This window comes from Pipistrellus hanaki, assembly GCF_964339955.1.
Source record: "Pipistrellus hanaki genome assembly, chromosome: X".
Lineage (NCBI taxonomy): Eukaryota > Metazoa > Chordata > Mammalia > Chiroptera > Vespertilionidae > Pipistrellus > Pipistrellus hanaki.
The window spans coordinates 29,763,154-29,781,434 of record NC_140524.1 but is presented as its reverse complement, the minus strand read 5'-3'; positions in this window follow the sequence as shown (position 1 = coordinate 29,781,434).

The window sequence follows — 18,281 nt, the reverse complement described above, 5'->3', positions numbered from 1 at the left end:
CTCACTAAATTTATCAGTGGTTTCTAGGAGATTCTTGAATAACCTTACAACTGTGGTTTTGAACTATATATCCAGTAGTTTGCTTTCCTCCATTTTTGTCATTTGTGACCTATTTCTTTGTCATCACATTTTCACTGCTTCCCCGTGTTTATAGGGTGGCTTTGTTTGTTAGGCATCCTATAGAGCCCAGTGGCTCAGCCTTCCCAATTACCTGAGGTACACACTCTTGGTTCACCCTTTTTGGTCTGTGTGCATAGTCTTGTTGCAGTTAAGCCTGGCTTGTTGTTGGTATCACTGGAAGGAATTGACCTCCAGGCCTATTGGCTGTGAGGATCAGTTTTGTCTATAATGGGAGAACTTCTGTGCTGGAGACACCCTTATGGGGCAAGACTTGTTTCAGTTGGGCTTTGGTCCTCACTGAGTGTGCCCCCTGAGTATGCCCCTTATAAATCTGAGGAGTTGTAATCTGAATGGTCCCACTCTGACTACTGGGTACACTGGCCTCTTGGATCTCCAAGGAGATGCAAATTTAGCCTCTGCCTGAGGCCACCCAGCAGGAGCTATGGAGAGATCTGCAGATTTCTTCTCTTTGTTTGGGGTTTGGAGGTGCCCAGATGAGGCCCAGCTGTGAAGCAATGCAAGCTGCTGTGGGACCTTGGGCCTTCTTTTGGAAGTTCTGGGCCTCTCTGACCCAGCTGCAGTTTGTTAGGTAATTTTAGATTGCAAAGGGCCAAGCCATGCCATTCATATGAAAAAGCCTCTGTACACAGCTGGGGTGGGGTTATAAATTGGGTTGGCTGGGGTCTCAGGGAATAAACAGGGTGGAGCAAACAGCAATAACTGACCTTAAACCCTGCCCTAAGAGGCCCCCCAGGTGTCAGTGTCCGTTGGTAATCACTGCAAACATGTCTGAGAGAAAGCTGCCCTCATGTCCTGGCCTGATGCCAGACAGTCCAGTTTCTCCCTGTATGAGTCTGGATCCCCAGAGCCCCACCCGGAACTGGAGTTCAGAGCAGTCAATAGCTTGAGTCTATCTCCAGATTGAAAAGACAACCATGTCCTCAGTTGCCAGCCCTCTCCTCGCTTGTGCCATACCTCCACACTTTACTTCCGCACTTCCTCTGAGCCTCAGTATGCTAGTCTCTTTCCTTCTAGTTGTAGAATTTCCAATCAGCCAACCTTCTTGAGGTTCTGGATGATATCTGTTTTGTCCTTTAGTTGTAATTTTGAAGTGGTTGTGCGAGGAAGCAAGTTCAGATGTTTATCTATGCCGCCATTTTGGTTTCTCTCCTGTAATATTTTCATAGAAAGTTGGGAGAGACTTCTTCAGGGTCTAAAGGTCAGATATATTTTAAACCAGAAATTGCCAATCAATTATTCAACATTGTATGTTACAGATGGCTAAAAGAGTTTGACAGGATTGATACAAATTAATCATCACTACTAGAGAAAGCATCTCAATGATTTATTATTGGGTAATAATTTCATCATCTTTTTAGACTGAAAGAACATCACACACACAAAAAGCTATCTTAATCAATAATTGAAAAAATAGGGCCTCCTTTTAAGTAGTCTTACAGCAAAAATCTAGCTTAGACAATCCACTTATTAGAGTTATTTTAAGTAGTATGGTTATTTCATTTTTCTAATATCAAATATATAATTGAAGTTAATTTTTATAACTCATGAAGGCTGGAAGAAGATTTGAAGTTTAACACTACAGTATCAATAAGCAACTTATAAATTTTTCTTTACCTAGATGACATAAAAATATGACTGGGTACATTAAAATATGCATAAGAATATAGTTAACCAAATACTATCTTCCACATGCTTCGTCCTCACTATCTCATCTGCTAAATCTAAGTTGGCATCATCATCAGAAGGGAATAGACTCCTTCACTACCTTCCTTGTGCTTTGTGTTGGTAGCCAAAAGCTCTTTTGCTTTACCCAAATTGTCAAGTCCATCTGCCAGTAGTCTCTCCAGCTCATTATGCCATCTGCCAGGTACTGACCTATCACTCCCCTTGGTCTGGATGCCACATTGTATGTATCTGGCATCTCCAAATGTTCCCTATTGTCTCACATTCTTCCAGAATACAGGGAAATGACTCAACCTGACATTTCAAATCCAGCCAGAGCTGGAGCAATCCCCCTCCCATAAGCCTGGTATTTTACCCTATGAAGCATTTCTAACAATTCAGTGTAACAAGTATATTCTCAAAATAGCAGTGGAGTTTTTCACTAGAAGAAGAGGGTTGGGATTTTTTTCTGGGGAATACTGACTGAAAGGCAAATGTTCATTTACATTCACTTAATTTTCTGAGTAAACATGAGAATAAATTTGAAAGGGATATACAATTACAGACTTAAAGTTAAAATGTAGTCTTCTAAATAAAGTATGAACATTGCTGGGAGATATCACAGAGGAGAAAAGGAAACACAGGTTTTACAGTATGAGGACAATGCAGGAAAGTAAGCACTCTTATTAGTTCTAGAAGACCTTGTTCAATGTTTTTAGCTCTTTTGAGTTTGAGTTTATTCATCTGCAAAATAGGGATAACACCCTAGGAATTAACTAAAGCTTTGTACCCTAATATATTATGTTAATTTTAATACACTTAAAAACCACTCAGTTATCATGAGTTTGGTTTTTAGGGAGACTCAAAAAGTTACTGCCCTTACTTAATTGCCTAACTCATGAAGAGTTGTTTGGAAGCTGAGAAAAGAGCCCCTTAGTGTACAAATGAGCTCCTTTTTATTTTTCAAATTAAGTTCTGGCATTTCAATGGAGGTTAGGCAATAATATAAAATACCCCACCAATACCATAAAAACCTCTTTATGTTGACAGAAATCTATTTTCTTGACTTTGGCAACTCTAAATCAATTTAAAAATCGCATTCCTTTATTTCTAATGGGTGGGGAATAAAAGAACCACTAAATTGAGTGAGAGATCATTGACAGCTGTACGAAAGATAGCAGTAAAAAAATCTCCATATCAACACACACACACACACACACACACACACACACACACACACACTTTTAATGAGAAAATACACCAGAACAGGATTTTGTAATACCAATTATTTTAAAATGGTGTTCAGCCCTCGCTGGTTTGGCTCAGTGGACAGAGCATAGGCCTGCGAAATGAAAGGTCCTGGGTTCAGTTTCGGTCAAGGGCACATAACTGTGTTGTGGGCTGGATCCCCTATAGGGGGCGTGCAGGACACAGCTGATAAATGATTCTCTTTCATCATTGGTGTTTCTATCTCTTCCTCTTTAAAATGAATAAAAATATATAAAAAAATAAATTAAAAATGGCGTTCATTATTTAAATATCATGGAAAGCAATTCCATCAAGCTTTGATGAACAAACTGTCATCCTGTTATACCAACATTCACTGAATAAAAAGGATAAAAGACTCATAAATCACTTATTACCACAAAACATATTGAGATGAATAAGACACACAAAGTTTTGCTTTTATGTTGCAGCACAGGACAATATTTCCAATGTGTGGAATGGCAATTGTGGTGTTTTTACAAAATCACTAGGTGAATGATGACATATTTTAATAAATTGCATACACTCTCCAGCACAAAGTAAAATGAATATACATGTCTAAGACTTACACAAAGGCATGTGCATGTGTATAGAAATACACATGGACAGAATACAACACTATTTGTTTAAGTTTTATTTTTTTCTTTGAGCAAAGAAAATCTTCAATGTAATATATTCAAGCTACATAAGTAATATTGAACTTAAAAAGATCAACACCAACTAACAACTTTCACTGACATAGGTCCCATTTACCACAGCCAGAGCACTCAAAGACACTACCTTTGGAGATAATTCTAAGAAAAATAGACATTAGCTTTGAGTACCAGAGGTAGAAAAAGAAAAATAGTAAAAATTTAAGATCAGTATTTTGTAAAGGCCTATCTGTGATAGGCCTTTCTGTGATAATATCTGCATGTATTAACCCCTGCCCTATAACTATTTACATAATACCTGGAAGTTTTGCTATATTTTTGAAAATATTAAATGTATTATTAACAAGTTAAATAATATTGCTTTCTTAAAATGTCTTAGCTCAGATCTTTTGCAATAAAGGGATGAAAGTTTTTAAATGAAACATTTTTGAGGGGAGAGTATTGATTAAAACTTTCTTTAATAAGGCTTTTGTGTTTTTTAATTGCTTTGTTATGCAGATATACATGTATATGTATATGAATATTGTTATATATAACTATAACATTTGATATCCCCAGAGTTCCCTATTTCTAATTTACAGTTACTTTATAATCAATCTATATTTATTCATTCAATAAAACTATTTATTGAGCACTGACTAAATGTCTGGCACTATGCTTGGTGCTAGGAATACAAGAAAACAAAATGCCCATGGTTCCTGTCCTCGTGGAGCTTGTAGAATTACTGGATCCACATTAAAATTCAAAGAAAAAATTATGGTTTAGTGTAACTTTAAGGAAAATTTACATTAGAGTTTTCTGAATAATTGACCCTAGAATACAAGGCCAACTGGTTTGTAGTTGACTACGTGTTTAACAACATTCTCTGAGCACTTCATTGGGTTATCACGCTTGAATATTTTTATCCAGTCAGTCTCTTTTCATCAACAATGCCAATATTAATGTACACATGTAAGCCCTAAGGGTTTATATTTGTCATATATCATTGTCAACGTGGAGAAGGAACTATATAAAGAATATTTGAGTATGTAGCTAGCTTTGTACCTATCACTCAATATAAATGCAGATGTCAACCCCATTTTAATGAATTTCCTAGGATCTCAAGGGTGGAAGGCACCTTGAAGTGTTCTGATTCTATAATACAGAGATTAGTTCATTTCCATAATATTTCAAAGGGCTTTTTATTCTACTTTTATGCTATTTTATTACTTCACTAGAGGTCTGGTGCATGAAATTTGCACACGGGGGTGTGTGTCCCTCAGCCCAGCCTGCACCCTCTCCAATCTGGGACCACTCGGGAATGTCTGACTGTGCATTTAGGGGATCAAACCTAATAGGCAGTTGGACATAACTCTCACAATCCAGGACTGCTGGTTCCCAACCGCTTGTCTGCCTGCCAGCCTGATCACTCCGCACCTAACTGTTTCCCTGCCAGCCTGATCAATGCCTAATTGTTCCCCTCGTGACCAAATTGCCCCTAATTGCCCTCCCCTGCTGGACTGATCACCCCTAACTGTCCTCCCCTGCAGGCCTGGTCACCCCTAACTTCCCTCCTTTGCCAGCCTGATCACCCCTAACTGCCTTTACAAGCCTGCCTAATTGCCCCTATCTGCCCTCCCCTGCCAGCCTAGAAACATCTAAATGCCCTCCCCTGCAGGCCCGGTCATCCCTAACTGCCCTCCCCTGCAGGCTTGATCACTCCCAACTACCCTCCCTTGCTGGCCTAGTCCCTCCCAACTGCCCTCCCCTGCAGACCTGGTCACCCCCAACTGCCTTCCCTAATAGGCTTTGTCCCTCCCAATTGTCCTCCCCTTCAGGCCTGGTTCCCCCCAAGTTCCCTCCCCTGCAGGCCTGATTGCCCCTAACTGCCCTCCCCTGCTGGCCTGGTCACCCCTAACTGCCCTTTCCTGCAAGCCCAGTCACCCCTAACGGCCCTCCCCTATAGGCCTGATCACTCCCAACTGTCCTCCCTTGCAGGCCTGATCCCTTCCAACTGCCCTCCCCTGCTGGCCTGATCACCCACAACTGCTCTCCCCTGTTGGCCATCTTGTGATTGCCATCTTGTGTCCACATGTGGGTGGCCACCTTGTGTGTTGGAGTGATGATTAATTTGCATATTACATCTTTATTATATAGAATACTTAATAGCATATATTTATTCTGAAACTTGGGTTAATTTTTGGTTCCTTAAAATATTGTTTATTGTTAGCATTTTGTATTTCAATATGAAGAAAAATAATAAGAAACATAGAGTATGCTGCATTTAAATTTAACCCTATTAAGAATCTAGACAGTAAATCTATTTGTAATCTTTCACAGATACTCAAGATTGAGATCATGTTTTAGATTTGTAAAGAATTACAGAATAACTCTATTAAAATATTATTCCAACCACATAGCATAGATTCTTTATTCACTGAATGGTTGTTCAATTCTCCTTTATAAATTATGTAGTATGATATATAGATTTGTGAAAACAGATTGAAATATGTTATTTATAATTTAAGCATCCTTAATTTTTAATGTAAACATAATTGTGAAACTGATTAAACATGTATTTAATTAAATTGTAATACAATTCACAATTATCTTAGAAGGTGGATCAAAAGGATATAGAAAACATTACTAATAATTTTTATAGTATGTCTAGATATGAAGTGATATAAAACAATTTTCATGATATAATATTGATTTAAAAAGCAAGATAAAACAGTTTGTAAAGTGTATTATTAATACATAACTATATTCACATAGAAATACATTTTTCTGTAAATAGTCTGAATTCAAGGTGAAATATTAACAATGTTTATCTTTGAATTGTAGAATTGTTTTCTTTACACACTTTGTATTTTCCAAATATTATAATGTAGTCGTATACTGTTTTATAACTATAAAACATGTCAAATGTAACTTGTAAAAAGGAGATAAAATTTTATGTAAATTTTATCATGATTCCCCTTAAAAGTGATTATAATTAAATGTCTCAGTGCTTTAAATGATAAACTGTAGTAATCTATGAAATCCACTTATGTGGAACAGCTTAATTCTCCACAAAAACAAAATGAAAGAGGAATTAGTATATTTAGAATTAAAGTCCAGATGCCACATCCATAATGGTTTTAGTAAGTAACAAGATTGTAGTATGGGACAGTTTATAAACACAACATTCCATTAAATGTTCCTGTCCAAATACAATAGGCTACCAAATGAGACAAAACCTGCAAAAAGCACTCTGTAAATTAAAAGGTGATACACAATTGTTGGTTGTTATTAACTATTTTGACATGTCAGTTTTCACTTATATGTCAGCTAAAATTTATTTGAACAAAGACACACTTGAAGAACACTCTCATGTGAAATAGCTTTGTACAGGCTGTTTTATGTTTTCCTTCTCTCTACATTGATGAGCTTAGATATTTCTCATCCCATTTTTAAGAACATTTTCATAAAGCTTAGAAAATGATTGGATGGTAGAGAGAACAGACAAGAGAGAGATCTCACTTTCAATAAGTCAGAACTTATTAACTTGTCAGTACTATGACATTTGCTAGTTTGTTTTTAAAAATACTGAAATGCAGCATTAGCCTTAGGACATGACTGCTTACAAAAGAATCTTTAAAAATATAGAAGATGGTCATGTATGCATCCACAAAAATAGTCCTCCATGATGTTATAGGTTTCAAAATTGGAACAAGATCAAGTTATTAAACTAGACTAAAAATGAACTAACCTATAAGTGATCCATAGATAAATATAATATGTTGCTGCCTGCCACACCAATAATAACTTTTATTTTAGAAGAGTTGTAAACATTTGTCTTGAGGGATCAGGAGCACCATGCCAAGAGTGATAATGCATCATAACTGATATATTTTAAAGATAAAAGTAATAATTAGTGGTTCAGTGGTTGAGTATCCTACCATGCACCAAGAGGTCACTGCTTCTGTTCCTGGTCAGGGCACATGCCTGGGTTGGGGACTCGATCCCCAACAATGGGCATGCAAGAGGCAGCCGATTGATCATCTATGCTTCTATCTCTCCCTCTCCATTCCTCTCTCTCTCTCTCTCTCTCTAAAATAAATAAATAAATAAATAAAATAAAAACAACAATAAACAAAGCTCTTAAAAAGAAAAGTATTTTGCCGAACTGGTTTGGCTCAGTGGATAGAGCATCGGTCTGTGGACTAAAAGGTACAAGGTTCGATTCCGGTCAAGGGCATGTACCTTGGTTGCTGGCACATCCTCAGTGGGGGGTATGCAAGAGGCAGCAGATCTATGACTCTCTCTCATTGGTGTTTCTAACTCTCTATCCCTCTTTCTTCCTCTCTGTAAAAAATCAATAAAATACACTTTTTAAAAAAAATTTAAAAAGGAAAGTATATTCTAGCAAGTGCTAGAGAAATTAAGAAAACAAATTTATGTAAGTAAACTATATATCTACGATATTTATACTCCTCCACCTTCACAGGTAAACATTATTTACACATTGTAGAAGTCACCTTTTACTAGACATCTGTCTTTGTTGCTTTGCATTTTTGCATTGTCTATTGAAGTATAATCTATATATAGTCAAATGTGTACTTCCTGAGGAAATATTACCCATGGGCATATATTCTTGTAACAACTATCTATATTAGTATTACATTCTCTTCATTCTCAGAGATGCTGTTTTCCAAACAACACCTTTGTCACTCACTATTCCTCCAATGTTAACAACTTTTCTGGTTTCTAGTACCATAATTGGCTTTGTCTATTCCAGAACCTCATATAATTTAAATCATACATCATACACTCTTTTTGTGCCTGCCTTCTTTTTTTTTTCTTTGACATACTGTGCTTGTTTGTTTGTTTGTTTTTGTTTTTTTGTTTTTTATTAATCCATGATGTTCCATATATCAGTAGTTTGTACTTCTTACTGCTGGATAGTATTCCATTTTTTAAAAATATTTCACAATCTATCTATTCATGCTTGATGGATATTTGAGTTATTTTTGGTGTTCTTTGGGCTATTAACAATAGTTGCTAAGAAGTCATCTATACAAATCTTTCTTTGGATGCATGCATTCATTTTCATTTTTCCTCAGTGTATACCTAGCAGTGATTTGCTGGATTATGAAGTAGACATATTTTTTTTATTATTTGATTGTCAAATAACTTACCAAACTAAATGTATAACTATTTTACATGTCCATTAGCAATAGATTAGGGTTCAGTCATTTTTAATTGGCTTAGTAAGGTTTTCAGCTAAATTTATTAATGAAATCATTGCTTAAACACCCAATTTTTAATTCTCTATTCACATATTTGCCTGCCAGATATCTTATAAATAAAAAATATTAATAATAAGTAAATTAATTTATAAGACTGTAAACATCTTTGTAGCTGGCAGTTTATTACAAGTGCCTTCTTTTCTGAACTCATATAATTTTCTCTGTATCTCCCTGAAGGTACTTAACACTTTCTAACTTTATACAGAGTTTATGAATTCTGACTAACTTTCTGAATATGCCTGCCTACTGCCATCAAAGTGGATGGGGCCCCATGGGTAAGAGATTTTTCATCAAATCCTTCGGAATGAAGAACTGATTGAAGAAAGATAGCGGAAATGGGATAATGTAAACAACTGCAAGAGTGTCCAGCTAGCAGGAAGCAGTCTAGCAAATCTGCAAAGGGCAACAAGATTTTGGAAGCTGCTGCCCAGAAACAAGAGATCTGTTATCAGCAGCAATATTAATATCACAGGATGGGCTATAATAATGTAAAACCTTCAATTACTGAATGCTTCCTATATGCTGATCTAATTTAATATTCAAATTAAAGTTGTTTTTTTTTTTAAATGTCTTTTTTGATTAAGGTGTTACATATGTGTCCTTATTCCCCCATTACCCCCCTATCCCCCCCCCCACTCTTGCCCTCACCCCCCTGTTGTCTGTGTCCATTAGTTAGGCTTATAATTGTTGAGCAGCTACTGCTATTACCCCATTTTAGACATGGAGAAATGGAGGCTCAGAAATGTTAGGTATGCTATCTAAGGCCAAACCGCTAGTAAGTGTTGGAGATAGGACTGGAATGTGGGCTGTGACTCCAGGGCCAGCTTTCTTTCCCTGATATAATATGGCTTGCTGGAGATGACTGTGCTGGATAAAGGTGCCTTAGAATTCCAATTTAGAGAGACATATGAACTAGTGTAAAATCAGGTCATAATGAGTTACCAAGAGAGAGACAACTGTGAAAATGACAACAATAATGTGTGAAATAAATATATAAACAAGTGCTGATTATGTACAGTAATCTGTAAAAATCAATGGTAGGGAAATATATATATATATATATATATATATATATATATATATAGTGTTATATATATATATATAACTAGTCATATATATGATTTGTGCTAATTAAGGAAGAATCCCTGTAATAGAATATTTTTAAGTCAAGATTCTAAAAAAAATTAAGTAGAAATTTAAAAAGGGAGAATGGTCACTGAACAATGAAGTGTTAACCTGTGGGGGAAGATATATAGAAGAAAGTTTCATTAGGGATGAGAAGTTAGTTTTCTTGTCTGAAGAGAAAATCATGTTAGAGAGTATCTAAAAATAAAGTTGGTGAATTGGATCATAATGAGATGGGAAATCAAGAACGACAGAGGTCATTGATACTTGGATAATAGAATCTTCCAAAATGTACTGGCAAGAAACTGCAGGCTTTTGAAAAGAGAAATGACATGGTCAAAATAGTTTTAAATAAGATAATTATTGTTTCAATGAGCAGCAGAGTTTTAGAAAAGGCAGAGGACAAGTAAACCAGCTACTCTTATTTTTCATAAAATTCAGTCTGAGGTTTTAATATGCCTTAACTTTATCAATATATTTCCTATTGCAAAATATATCTTGATCACAAAATGATTCAATAAAGTTTAAAGGTTTGAATGGCTTATTTTCACGATAAACAGGTAAAATTCTAACCATGTGAAAGCACAGTCTTCTTTTAAAATATATACTTTTTTTTCAGAGAGGAAAGGAGAGGGAGAGATAGAAACATCAATGATGATGATGAGAGGGAATCATTGATCAGCTGCACACTCCACACTAGGGATGGAGCCTGCTACCTAGGAATGTACCCTGACTTGGAATTGAGCCATGACCTTCTGGTTCATACTCCATGCTCAACCACTGAGCAACACCAGGTGGGAAGTATTCTTATTGTCATTTTATAGATGATATATTTGCCCAATTCAGAAAGTTAAATTTAACTATCATTTTTAAATGTTCATATAAGAGATTTTAAATATTCTTAGGTACTTTTTCTTTGGAAGTTAAGTTATGTTATGGAATAACATTTACTTTTTATAAAATATAAAAGTGACTTCTAGGGAGAATTATCTTTAAAGTATTAGATTGATGATGCTATGCTAAATAAAATAAGATTAAAATAAATTATATTGGTAGCCTGGAAATGCAATTAACTTTTTCCTAAAGAAATCTGGTTACAATTATGATATTGTCTAGATTAATAGCTCTATTTAATTAAACAAAGGCCACTTATATTTCAATAGCAGATAAGGAGTAGTGTAATTCAGGTAGCCAATATAATAGCAAAGCAAAGTTTTCATTTGGAAACTGATGCTCTGCTGGAAAATACTTTTATAAAGTCTTGGATGACTTCACCAATGAAAAACTGGGTGAGTAAAAATCACACAATGCAGTGCCAATTACTTTTGGTTCTACAGATATCGTTTTTTATTCTTCAAATTGTTTTATTACAGATGGAAAGTTTTTTTCATCAACTGCTCATTTCATTTATGCTTAGAAAGCATTCAGTTACCACACTAAAGGAAAGATAAGAGGCAACCCAGATGGTTCAATAGATATCTTAAGTCTTCTATTTATAAATTTAGAGAGGAATGAAATAATGAGTCAGCTTGATCTGATAGACAATAAGGGCCAGGTAATGACTAAACAGAAAAGTAGGTTTACAGTTGTGAGCATGTAAAACACAGAGTTTATTTCTGTGTTATTATTTATTAACTAGAGGCCCAGTGCACGAAATTCGTGCATTAGGGGGTAAGGGGTGGTGGTGTCCTTCAGCCCAGTCTGCACCTTCTCCAATCTGGGATCCTTCGAGGGATATCTGACTGCCTGTTTAGGCCTGATCCCACCGGAAATGCCTCTTACAATCCAGTTGGACATACCTCTCACAATCCAGGACTGCTAGCTCCCAACTGCTCATCTGCCTGCCTTCCTGATTTCCCCTAACCACTTCTGCCTGCCAGCCTGATCACCTCCTAACCACTCCCATGCCGGCCTGATTGATGTCTAACTGCTCTGCTGACAGCCTGTTTGCCCCCAACTTCCCTCTTCTGCTGGCCTGGTCACCCCTAACTTCCTTCCCCTGCAGGGTTGATCACCCCCAATTGCCCTCTCTTATAGGCCTGATGCCTCCCAACTGCCCTCCCCTGCTGGCTATCTTGTGTCTTTTATTAGGTAGGATTATTAGGTAGGAGGCAGCAATCTTGTGTGTTGGAGTGATGGTCAATTTGCATATTACTCTTTTATTATATAGGATAGAGGCCTGGTGCACTGGTGGGAGCCATCTGGTTTGCCCTGAAGGGTGTCCCAGATCAGGTGGGGGTTCCCTTGGGGCATGGGGTGGCCTGGGCGAGGGGCCTGTTGTGGTTTGCAGTCCAGCCACGCCCCCTGGTGACCCAAGCAGAGACCCTGGTATCTGGAATTTATTTACCTTCTATAATTGAAACTTTGTAGACTTGAGTGGAGGCTTAGGCCTGCAAGGGCAGGCAGAAAGCTTAATTTCCTCCATTGCCAGTGAAACCCAAGCCTCCCTCCTGCTCTTTGTGGCTACAGCCATCTTGATTGGGTTTATTTGCATACTAGCTCTGATTGGCTGGTGGGTGTAGCAGAGGTATGGTCAATTTGCATATTACTCTTTTATTAGGTAGGATTATGTATTATTTTTCTATGAACATCTGTTAATTTACTTTTGTCCACCCTGTATATCATATCATTTATTTTTTTGGTTGCACATAGAAAATAGATATGGGTATAAAAATACTACCCTTCCCTTAATTTTGCATTATATTTTCTTTCAATACAGGTGTTTGTTTTTGTTTGTTTTTTTAATGCTCATTATTTAAACTTCACAGGACTTTTTTTTTTTTTTAAGAATTTAATATCAAGGAAACTCTTGCCCCTCTAACCATCCTTTATCTGACCTTTCCCATTATTCTTTATATTAAATTGAAGCACTGGTATTTTTTCATTCATTTATTCAATAAATATCTACTTAACAGTTACAACTTGCAAGCATTATGTTAAGTGTTGCAATTATAAATATGAATAAGACTCAAGGCTATTTTCCAACATTATTTCCTTCTTCTCTCTTCTTTGGCAATATAGCTATGACCTTTCTCCAAAATTCCAGCCCTGACTATCCAATTTCCTGAATGATAGCTTTCTGGATGCCTTGATACCACAAGTTATACATATCCAAAACTGAAATTATCATCTATTCCATCATAGTTTTTACTCCATATTAGTCATTTAATTGATGTACTTTTTTCTTTTCTTCATCCTCTTACCCATTTTATATTCAATTAGGTCTCCTCTGGAAATATAACCCATACTTAAAGAACATTCAAAAGCATTTATGGTGAAAAACAGACACATAGACCAGTAAAGCTGAATTGAGAGCCCAGAAATAAACCCACAGATAAACAGGAAACTAATTTTTGACAAAGTGTTAATAATATACAATGGAAAAAGGAAAGTCTTTAATAAATGGTGTTGGGAAAACTGGACAGCCATATGCAAAGGAATGAAACTAGAAAAGTTTCTTGCACCATACAAAAAATTAACTCAAATGGTTTAAAGATTTGCATGTAAAACCTGAAACAACAAAATACATAGAGCAAAACATAAGGACTAAGCTTATGAAAATTGGTTTGAGGTGTTTTTATGACCTTGACTCCAAAGGAAAGACAAACAAAAGAAAAAAATTTATTAATGGGATTACATCAAACTATAATGCTTCTGAACAACAAAAAAGCAACAAAACAAATGGAAGAATATATAGGCAAATGATACTTCCAATAAGGGGCTAATATAAAAAACATATAAAAAACTCACACAACCTAACAACCAAAAAACAATCTAATTATAAAATGGTCAGAGGCACTATGTAAAACAGTATGGAGGGTTTTCAAAAAGTTAAACATAGAACTGCCTTATGACCCAGCAATTCAACTTCTGGGACTATATTTGAAGAAACCCAAAACACTCATTTGAAAGAATATATGTACTTCTATGTTCATCACAGCTTTATTTACAATAGTGAAGCTATAGAAGCAACACAAGTGTCCATCAGTAAAGGAATGCATAAAAAAGTGCTGGTACGTATATATTATAGATTGTTACTCAGCCATAAAAAGAATGAAATATTACCATTGGTGATAGCATTGGTAATCTAAAGAACAAAATAAATAAATAAATATAATTGAAAAAGACACATAAGCCCAGAGAGTGGACTGGTGGTTGCCAGAAGGGAGGGGATTTGGATGACTGGATGAGATGTGAAGAGATTAAGAAGTACAAATTATAATGCTTTCAATAAAGAACCCTATCTAATAAAAGAGTAATATGCAAATTAATCATCAATCCGTCACAAAGATGGTGGCACCCAGTACCCTCAGCCCCACTGCTGGAGTGTCTGGGCCTGTCAGCCTGGCCGGCGGCCACAGGAGCCTAGTGGCGAGGCTGGATCCACCACCGGAGGAGGCATATCCAGTCTTGCTGCTCCACCACTGCTGGCATGTTAGAGCATGTCAACCTGGCTGGGGGCCCTGGGGGCTCCTCTGCCATTGCTGGAGTGTCCAGGCTGGCAGGGGAGGACAGTTAGAGGTGACCCAGGCTGGCAAGGAAGGAAAGTTAGGGGTGACCAGGCCAGCAGGGGAGGGCAGTTGGGGGTGACCAGACGTGCAGGGGAGGGCAGTTAGGGGTGACCAATCCTTCAGGGGAGGGCAATTGAGGGTGACCAGGCCTGCAGGGGAGGGTAGTTGGGGTTGACCTGGCTGGCAGGGGAAGGCAGTTAGGGGAGACCAGGCTGGCAAGGGAGGGCAGTTAGGGTGACCAGGCCAGCAAGGGAGGGCAGTTAGTGGCAAAAGGGCAGGCAGGGGAGCAATTACTCATCAATCAGGTTGGCAGGGGAATGGTTAGGGGGGATCAGGCTGGCAGGCAAAAGTGGTTAGGGGCAATTAGGCGTGCAGGCAGGCGAGCAGTTGGGAGCTAGCAGTCCTGGATTGTGAGAAGGATGTCCGACTGTCCGTTTAGGCCTGATCTCACCAAGATCGGGCTTAAACAAGCAGTTGGATATTATTCAAAGGGTCCCAGATTTGAGAGGGTGCAGGCTGGGCTGAGGGACAACCCACCACCCCCACCCCCCATCCCCCAACCCGAGCACAAATTTCATTCATCAGGCCTCTAGTTATTTATAAAAAAGAAGTATAAATTTGTTGTTACGTAATAGTCATGGGCATGTAGCCAATAATATTGCAACTACTATGTATGATGCCGAGTGGGTCTTGGAAATTTCAGGGGGGGACACTTGGTGAAGTATATGATTGTCTAATCACTGTTCTGTATACCTGAAACCAATATAAAACATTTTAATAATGAAAATATCACAAGCAAAAATGGCAAGACGGCCTGAACAGATGCTTTTTCTAAGAAAACATACAGATGGCCAACAGACATTAAAAACTGTTCAACATCACTAGTTACTAGGAAAATGCAAATCAAAATCACAATGAGTTATCACCTCACACCTGTTAGAATGGCTATTATAAAAAAAAAAAAAGACAAGAAATAACAATTGTTGGAGAGGATGTGGACAAAAGTGAACCCTCATATACTGCTGGTAGAAATGTAAATTGTCATAGCTGCTATGGAATACAGCATGAATGTTCCAAAAAATTTAAGAACAGGACTACATATGACCCACCAATCCTTGTTCTGAGTATTGATCCAAAGTATTTGAAAACACTTATTTATAAAGATATATATATACCTATACTCATTACAGAACTTTTTTTTTTTTACAATATCCAAGACATGGAAACAACCTAAGTGCCCTCTGATGGATGACTGGAGAAAGATGCAGTGCTTATATGTAATAGCGTAACACATAGCCATAAAAAAATGAATAATCTTGCCATTTGCAACAACATCGATGTATCTTGAGAGTATTATGCTAAGTGAAATAAGTCAGAAAGAAAAGGGAAAAGAAAAATACATTTCACTTATATGTGGGATATAAAACATAAAGCAACAAATAAGACAAACAAAAGCAAGCTTATAGATACAGACGACAGAATGTTGGTTACTAGAAGGGAAAGGGTATGGGAAGGGCAAACTGGGTAAAGGGGGTCAAATATATGGTAGTAGAAGGTAACTAGACTTTGGATGGTGAGCATACAGTAAAGTATACAGATGTCTAATTATAATGTTGTGAACCTGAAGGTTTATATAATGTTATTAACCAATGTTATCCCAATAAATTCAATTTTAAAAAATCATTGATAGGAACTTCCACTTCTGTCCATGATTTCCTCTGAAATTTTAGAGCATGTCAACCTGGCTGGGGGCCCTGGGGGCTCCTCTGCCATTGCTAGAGTGTCCAGGCTGGCAGGGGAGGACAGTTAGAGGTGACCCAGGCTGGCAAGGAAGGAAAGTTAGGAAGAAAATGGGAAAACTAGATAAAATATATGAAAGAGATGTTTTCCTATATTGGAATACCAAAACCACAGAATTGAAACTCCTGCTTTAAGCAAAATGTAGAAAGAGGCAACCAATTTACCTTCCCACTTGAAACAACTAAAATTCTGGTCAACGTATATGACACATTTCATAGATATCACACATTAGCCAACACAGGACAGTGATTCCTGAGGGGGAAGAAATAAATAAGGTGAGCCCTACAAATGTACCCAGCCTGCTTCCTGGAGAGAGGATCCGTGATGCAGTGCTGACAATCTCTCTGAGTTGAAGAAATGAGTAGAGAGATCAAGGAGATGAAAAAAATTAGAGTTCACAGGATAGAGTAATGAGGTGAGAATTGCTTTAAGAGATCTGCAGAGGGTTTCATTGATCAGGGGCTGCTTATGCAAGAACAAATGAAGACTTCTTTTCAGAAATAATACAAGCCAGAAAGACAATGAAACTATATCTAAACTATTCAAAAGAAAAACTGTCAACTTAGATTTCTATATACAGGAAAATATTCTTCAAAAACAATGGTAAAATAAATACTTTTTCAGAAAGACAAAACTAACAAGAATTCTACATTATAAGAAATGTTAAAGTTCTTTAGAGTAAAGAAAAATAATACTAAATGAAAACTTGATTCTACTTCTTGTCTAATTGCAATGGCTAGTACTTCCAGTACTATGTCAAACAGGAGTGGTGAGAGTGGGCATCCTGTCTTGTTCCTGTTCTTAGGGGGAATGGTTTTAGTTTTTGCCCATTGTGTATGGTGTTTGCTATGGGTTTATCATGTTGAGGTATGATCCTTGTACTCCCACCTTGTTGAGAGTTTTTATCAGGAAGGGGTGTTGGATTTTATCAAATGCTTTTTCTGCATCAATTGAAATGACTGCGTGATTTTTATCTCTCAATTTGTCTATGTGATGTATCACGTTTATTGATTTGCGGATATTGTACCATCCTTGCATTCCCGGAATAAATCCTACTTGGTCATGGTGTATGATCTTTCTGATGTGTTGCTGGAGCTGATTTGCTAGAATTTTGTTGAGGATTTTGGCATCTATGTTCATGAGGGATATTGGTCTGTAATTCTCTTTCATTGTGTTGTCTTTATAAAAATTGAGGACTGGTTAGAAATAAAATGATAGAATGAGGCATATATTACCTTAATCATAATAAATCTGGACCAGCTGTATTAATGTCATACAGAGTAAACTTCAGGACAAATTAATATCACCAGAAGTTAAGAGGGACACTTTGTGAATACAGTGGTTCAATTCATTAAGAAACCTTAGAGTCATAATGTGTATGCATTTAATAAAATATATTCAAAATACATAACAGAAAATGATTAAAGAAAAGAAAAAATAAACACATCTCCACTAAGGTTAGATATTTTCACATTTCTTTCTAGGCGATAAGAAAAATAAATTAGTAAGGATATAGGAGACATAAGAACACTGTAAAAACAACTTGACCTTTTCATATATCTGTTGGTCATTTGCGATAGACCATGGTCAGGGCCACGTGGCAAGTCTCAATAAATATAAGCAAATTGAAACTATGTTGTGAACCTGAATAAAATAAATTTAAAAAAAAATAGCTAAAAGATAACTGAAATATACCCAATATTTGGCAAGTAACCAATATCCTTGGCTCAAATAAGAAGTCACAGAGAAATAAGAAAGTATTTTGAAATGAATAATGAAAAAAGATATCAAACAAATGAGATACAGCTCATCTAGTTTTTAGAGGAAATTATATGGCATAAATGCTCATATTT